Below are 7,500 nucleotides of genomic sequence, written 5' to 3' on the forward strand. Positions count from 1 at the left end.
AAACGTGCCTTTGTAATCGCTGGTCGAGGTAACGCAATTTTTACGCCGTTTTGTCTTTGCTATTTTTTCCATTTGCCACAATACCACATATGTCGATCTTCACGATATTTGCAAGGTAAATCGCAATGCGGGCAACTTACCGCTCTTGGCAAAACACCGTGTGGTCTCAGGAACTCTATAGCGTTATCATTTTTTTTCAAAATAATCAGATATAACTCTATAGTAATGCGGGTCACAACCTACGCACCTGAGATCCATTTTGAGCAAAGATTTGATATATTTGCTTTCCTTGCCTTGTGATTGGTTTATACAATTTCCTGTAATGCTATTGGCTCTTGTGACAAATGTCACGCGCATGTAGTATAGAATAAAAGTTTCAAAAAGTTTCGTGCGCAGTTCATGCGGTAACATTGTAGATTTTGAAAATCGCGCGCAATTCTTCAGTTCCTCTTGCCCGTAATATGGACCAGACACATCGATTTGCGCAGAGTAAGAAATGTCATAGTTACTCTAAATACTCGATTTTATGATGGTATTACTCGTGTATTGTCAGGTCTTTTAATGTAAAAAGAAGATCACCTTCATGTAAGTTTGTGCGGAATTTTTCTAAATACGAAATTAAAATATTACAATAAATGAACCAAAATAAAACGGCATCATTGTTTTGTTTACAAAAAGTAGGAAAGGATATCGGATGGCGATTTTTAAAATATCGAGTTTTTCATTTGGGGCTCTGTGACACTTGCGTGTCCAATAACTTCGTTATTTCTGATTTGCGACGGAAGTTCATAGAAGATAAGTTTCTTAGATTTATTTGCTCTATCACATGCATATATTTGTTTCCGGTTTAAAGATGGCTAGTCAGAACTTTACCAATACCAATTAACAAATGTATGTGTCTATATATAGACACACACACACACACTCATATATCTGTCTATCTGTAACGAGGCCGAATAGCGGTAGAATGCAGACAAGTCGCGTCTGGCACGATGCAGAAATCTTGGGTAGTGGTTAGGTGTAACAGACTTCTCGATAACTTGTAGCGGTTTATTCTTGAGAGAGAGTATAGTACAACTGACGGACAGAGGTCTGGTCCGGTCAGCGTGCTGTAGGCTGTCTGTCTGTCGCTCGCAGGCGACCTTCCTTTATACGGATTGAACTAGGAATTCACAAGGGTTGCGATGTAGTAGGAGGTGGTGAGGAAAGGAAGTGATCGTGTAAACGGGGCGACGTCACGAGGCGGAAGGCCCGCGAATATCGCATCCGCTGTCGTGTTGAGCAAAGGTTTGGTATGTAGAGATTAGTGTTACTGTATTAGATATATATTTATAAGTTAATAGTGTTATGCGTATGGCAATAGTAGAATAAGGGAAGGGGTCTGCTGCAAGAGGTCCCAAGGGGGTGCTTTAGCTATAGGGGTTATGTGCAACACTCAAGGTCCATTAGAGAGCCTCCTTGGGGATAGGCTAGGTGTGTGTTGAAATGAGCCATGTGTGAAATGTGATGTGGTCACAAGAAAATTGCCAGAAACTTATGCAAGAAACTTTAAATGTAACACGGGATTTTAATAGCAAAATTGACTGGGAAAGTTTCGATCCCAGAGCTCAGCCAGATTCGTGGAATGCAAAATTACTAGAGGTCAAAAACGAATTTTGTCTCTTCAAGAATGTAACAGATAAGAGAGCTAGAGAGACCGTCTATGCTTGACCTAATATTTACAAAGCATAAAGATGACATTAAGGATATGGAGTACTGCCCTCCTTTAGGAAAAAGTGATCGTGTAGGAACCACCCCATTCTTGGGAGGCGGAGACTGGGACCCAATGCCGGGGAACTCCCCAACCTTGGGACTCAGCCCTCGACTCAACTAATTTTGCATGGTCTTTTTTTCCCCCCTACTTTTTCGTTTCTGTCTCTTTACCTTCTACTATCCACTTCCTAAAATGTGAGAGCCGTGCTGAAAGGATGAAAGGCTGACTGTGCCAGTCCTGAACGGCCTGAGGGAGCCATGGGCACGGTATTCCCCTGCTTGTCTAGCCCTTACCCCTCAAGAGACCCTGAGGGATGGACCGTTTCTCTCCCCAACATACTCCAGGCTTACCATGGCCGACAATGAAGATTTTATACCATTATTATGGGCAATGAGGCTTGCCCCTTCATCAATTAGCCCCATCAATTCAAACTCTCCCGATTCCCTGACCCCAGGCTCTCCTTTGACCACGGCTCCGAATACTACAACTAATAACCCCTCCTCAATGCCTACTAGTACAGTATCCGCCCTAATCAACACTCAACCCCCAGGAGACATTTCTACTCTCCCAACATGCTCAATTTCAACACCTCTACCCCCACAACCTTCTCCATCAACTACCCCATCCTCCCTTATTACTACCTTACAGCCTTATTGTCCACCTCTCCATAACACTACCTCCCTCAACACTACTCCCTCTTCCACACGCCCCGTCCTTCTACTACCCCCACCTCTACAAAAATCTTAAATACTCTATTTAGCACAGCCAAATGGGACCGATTTTTCGTGATCCCTCCCACAGCTCCTTACTCTGACAACACCCTTCTCTTCCAGCAATGTCTCCAAAAACAAGTAAGCAAAGTCTCTTTTCGTAGCCGACCCGACCGTTCCCGTCTCGTCACAGTAACATCTGAAAACCAAGCTATAGCATTAAATCTAACTGATCTATATGGTAACCCCATCCCTGCAGATCTTGCACCGGAACTGTTTCTATCTCCTCACTAAATTGCTGACGTTTAGGTCATCCTGCCAAACATTGCCATTCCACAGCCAGATGCCCGCTATGTGCCCAACCTGGCCATACTTGATCAAACTGCTCTGCACAATCCCGCATATGTGCCAACTGTGGCGGCCCCCATAATGTATTTTATAGAGGCTGCCCCACCTACAAATTTGAGTCTGAGGTAGCAACTCTCAGATTCAGACTTGGACTCACTCTACGTGAAGCCAGACCGGGAGCACGTCGACGAAGTTTTTTCTCTTATTCCCTACTCCAGTAAGGTTGCTCGCTCTGCCACTCCCCCTACCTCCCAAGCTCCTACACCCTCCCCTAAACCTATCCCTCCTCCATCTAACTTCCCCTCTTCTACCTCCTACCTTCCTCAGTCAAATTCTTTTGCCATCCTAAATCCAGACACTCCAATCTTTACTACAGCCCCAAGACCATCCCCACTCCCTCCCCACACTACCCGCAACAGACAAACTAAACGTTCCACTCCCTCTTCCCCTACCACACAATCACCACCTTCCTTTGCACCTACTCTTCAGACACCAGTCTTCTCTTCCCCCCCCCCCCCCCCTTACAAGAAAACCTTTGTTTCACAAACTCCCCAACCAACTTCATTCCAGAAACTCTTGAAGATATTCAAAACTATCTAATGAAGTCCCAAACTAACACTGAATCCCCTCATCCGCCTTCAAATTCCACAACTCTCACTCCCTCCACACTCGAAGTGACTGCCGATATTCATCCTCCTCCTACTCATATACACCCTGTCCTCCTACCCCCTCCCAACACAGCCCCCCCCTACTCCAGTTCCACCTACATTAACCCTCCCACCATCCCCTCTATCCCTTCTACTCCCTCCTGGATACACACGTGAATACATTATATCACAACTATCCATCCCTAGACCCTACACCTCCTAATACCCCTCCTGATGCACCACCACCTCCCCCCTCTCATTCCTTATCCCACCCTCTAGCTCCTTCCCCTTCAAATTCTCCAACACGTACTGCAATCGTTATCACTCATAAATCAACGAAAGAATAACTATCATTCATTGGAATATTCGCGGTTTCCGTTCTCACAGGCCCGAGCTTTGTCATGTCCTTTCCTCTTATAACCCATCCATTATATACCTTCAAGAGACTTTTCTTACACACCCTCCTATACCAATCCCCAATTATAATTTTGTCTCTTCCCCATACTCCCTTTGTCTCGTCCATACTTATCAATCAGAAAACACCTTATGTCATACCTCCCTTTCAAACCACTGTCCCTTACACAGTTATTCACATCTTTCTTCGCCGCTAGCTCACAGTGATTTCAGTCTACTTCTTCCCTTCCCACCCCGTTGACTCTGTTGCTTTTGAAAATCTAATTTCTCAATTCCAACCACCTTTCCTCATATTTGGTGATTTCAACTGCCGCCACACTCTTTGGGGTGATTCTATCACCAACTCCCGTGGCCGATCCCTAGAGCACTTCCTCTCCACAGCTGACCTTCTTATTCTTAATTCAGATCGCCCCACACACTTTGATACATGCACGCAATCTTTTTTATGCATTGACCTCTCTCTTTGCTTCCCTTCTCTTCATTTAGATTTCCATTGGTCAGTTCTAGAACACTTTTCCTATAGTGACCACTTTCCAGTTCTCCTTTCTCTTATTTCATATGTACCACTTCCTAACTCCCCACGCTGGTGCTTTGATAGAGCTGACTGGTGTACTTTCACTTCATTCTCTGCTATTCATATCCCTCCATCCTCCCTCTCATCCATTTCAGATATGATACAATGTTTCACAACTACAGTCCTAAGAGCTGCCCATACAGCTATTCCTCGAACCTCAAGACCCTATACTTCCAAATGTGTTCCATGGTGGAATTCTGACTGCACTAAAGCGCTTTGCTTAAAACGTGCAGCCTAGAACAGTTACCGCTACAAACGAGGTACCCCAAATCAACTATCAGGCCTTATTTCCTTTAAAAGAGCATCCTCCTATCTTCATCGTACAATCCGAAAGAGCAAAACAAATAGCTGGCGAAATTATGTTTCCTCAATTACATCCTCTACATCTATCTCAAATGTTTGGCACTGGATCCATAAACTATCAGGCAAACATTCCCTCCATCCAGCGGCCTTCCTTCATATTCGAGATATCCTCATCTCTAAACCTCTCCGAGTCGCTCATGGACTGGGTGACTATTTCAGCCAGGTCAGTAGTAGTTCTCACCTTTCTCCACACTTCTCTTCTATTAAGACCACCAGGGAATGTACCCTCATTATCTTCACCCTATCCTCTGCTGAGTCCTATAATGCTACCTTTTCTTCTTCTGAACTCAGTGCTGCCTTACAGTCGTGTCGCAACACTCATGAAGGCCCTGACGGTATTCACTACCGTATGCTCTGACAACTCCCATCTTCCTCCTTATACTTCCTATTAACAATTTACAACCACATATGGACATCAGGAAATTTTCCTTTTCATTGGCGAGAAGCTTTTATCCTCCCTTTCCTGAAACCCAATAAATCGGGTAACCTCCCTCAAGACTATCGCCCCATCACACTAACTAGCTGCTTGTGCAAACTACTAGAGCGAATGGTTAACTTCCGCTTCCCGAAGCACAGCTGACCCCCTTGCTCCTTTTGAGACATATATTACATCTGCATTTGCATGCCATGAATCCGTACTAGCTATATTCTTTGACCTAGAAAAAGCATGTAATACTACAAGTAGTACCATATTCTCCAACAATTGTCCTCTCTAGGCATACGTGGAAACATGGGTGTCTTTATAAAGTCTTTTCTCTCCCAACGCACTTTCCAGGTCGAAATTGCCTCTGCCATATCATCCTTCTTTCCTCAAATCGAAGGTGTCCCACAAGGTAGTGTGCTCAGTACCACTTTATTCTTTCTTGCTGTAAATTACATGATTTAACCATCTATGCCTCTGGCACATCCATACCAAATCTCTACCAATTTCTTTAGTCTGTAATATCAGTATCTTCCTGGGCCACAAACCATGGCTTCCGCTTTTCTACCTCCAAATCTTTCTCCATCCTTTTCTCTCATGCATGTGTAGGTCCCCAACCTCCACTCTTCTTATATGGCATTCCACTCCAACACCATTCCTCTGGCTAAATCCTAGTCGTTATTTTTGACTCCAAACTGTCCTGGCGAGACTATATCCATTACATTAAAGAAAAAGCCCGTCGCCGTCTCCGAATCTTACAAACCCTATCCCATTTATCATGGAGCTCAGATTGCAAAACTCTCCTTCATCTTCATGTTACCTTGACCCTCTCCACTCTCGATTATGGATGCCATATCTACTCCTCTGCCTCAACTTCTCTCCTTGCCCATCTTGATACAATCCATCACTGTGGTCTTTGCTTTGCTCTCTCTCGACGCTGTACCCTTTCTCTCTCTCCGATGCTATGCTCGATTCCACCGACTTCCCCTCACTAAACTAACTATCCCACGATCCCCTACTTCCTACCTTTGCTTCTTCTCCACGTTTACCTACTCCTTTTTCCACTTGCATGGATACCCTCCTCTCCCATTCCCCTTTTCCCCATCTCCGACCTCTCCCGTTCTCTCTCCATTCCGTCACTCCTTGGCTTATACCTTACCCCCGTATTTGCTCCTCTGTTTTCCCTGACCCACCAAAATCAAATATTCCTCCTGCTGTCCTTCTCACCCATTTCCCTGACCATGTTTCCATTCATTCCTCCAGCATTCATGTTTTCTGATGGCTCCAAATCCACCTCCGGTGCTGGTTTTGCAGTAACCTTCCCAACTCGTACTTTCAAATACCCCCTCCCTCCTGAATCCAGTGTCCTTACTACAGAACTTTATGCACTCCTTTTTGCCTTAAAACACATATACTCGCGTGTGTGTGAGTGTATGTATGTATGTATGTATGTATGTATATGTATGTATATGTATATATGTATATGTATATATGTATATATACATATATATGTATATGTATATATATATATGCATATATATGTATATATATGCATATATATACATATATATATATATATATATATATATACACACACACACAGATGTGTATATATATATGTACATATATCTATCTATCTATATATATATACATATATATTTAGAAATGTATTTAGATGCATATGTAGTTATATTTTACTTGTATATATGTATATATATGTATATATATGTATATATATATGTATATATATTTATGTATATATGTATATATATGTATATATATGTATATATGTATGTATATATATAAATATGTGTATATATATATGCATTTATATATATATCATATATACATATATGTGTGAACACAAACACAAATGAAATCGTAACGTTTCGAACTCGTCAAGTGTTCCTCATCACACACCCACACAGAACCTTTTTTTTTTTTTTTTTTTAAAGGAGCAGAGTATATGTTCAATAGCTCTTAATGCAGATCCATTCTAACCGATATTCAGTTCAAACTAGTGGTTTCACGGTAGAGTAGTTTCTAGTTTAAACCGCATGTCAGTAAGCTCAGAGTAAAAGGAAAATAATAAACGATCTTTTTCTGATTCAATTTATTGTTGAAGCGGTGTGTGTTCTTGCAGACTGACGTCACTCATTGGCCATGGGGTCGGGGGGGCGGGGGGCACAGAGGAAGGAGGGCGTCGGGGGAGGCCCCTCACTGGGCGGCCGACGCGCAGTCGAAGTCGCCGGGCGGCACGCCTGGGGGCA

Source organism: Penaeus chinensis, chromosome 31 (genome assembly GCF_019202785.1).
Source record: "Penaeus chinensis breed Huanghai No. 1 chromosome 31, ASM1920278v2, whole genome shotgun sequence".
NCBI classification, from domain to species: Eukaryota; Metazoa; Arthropoda; class Malacostraca; order Decapoda; family Penaeidae; genus Penaeus; species Penaeus chinensis.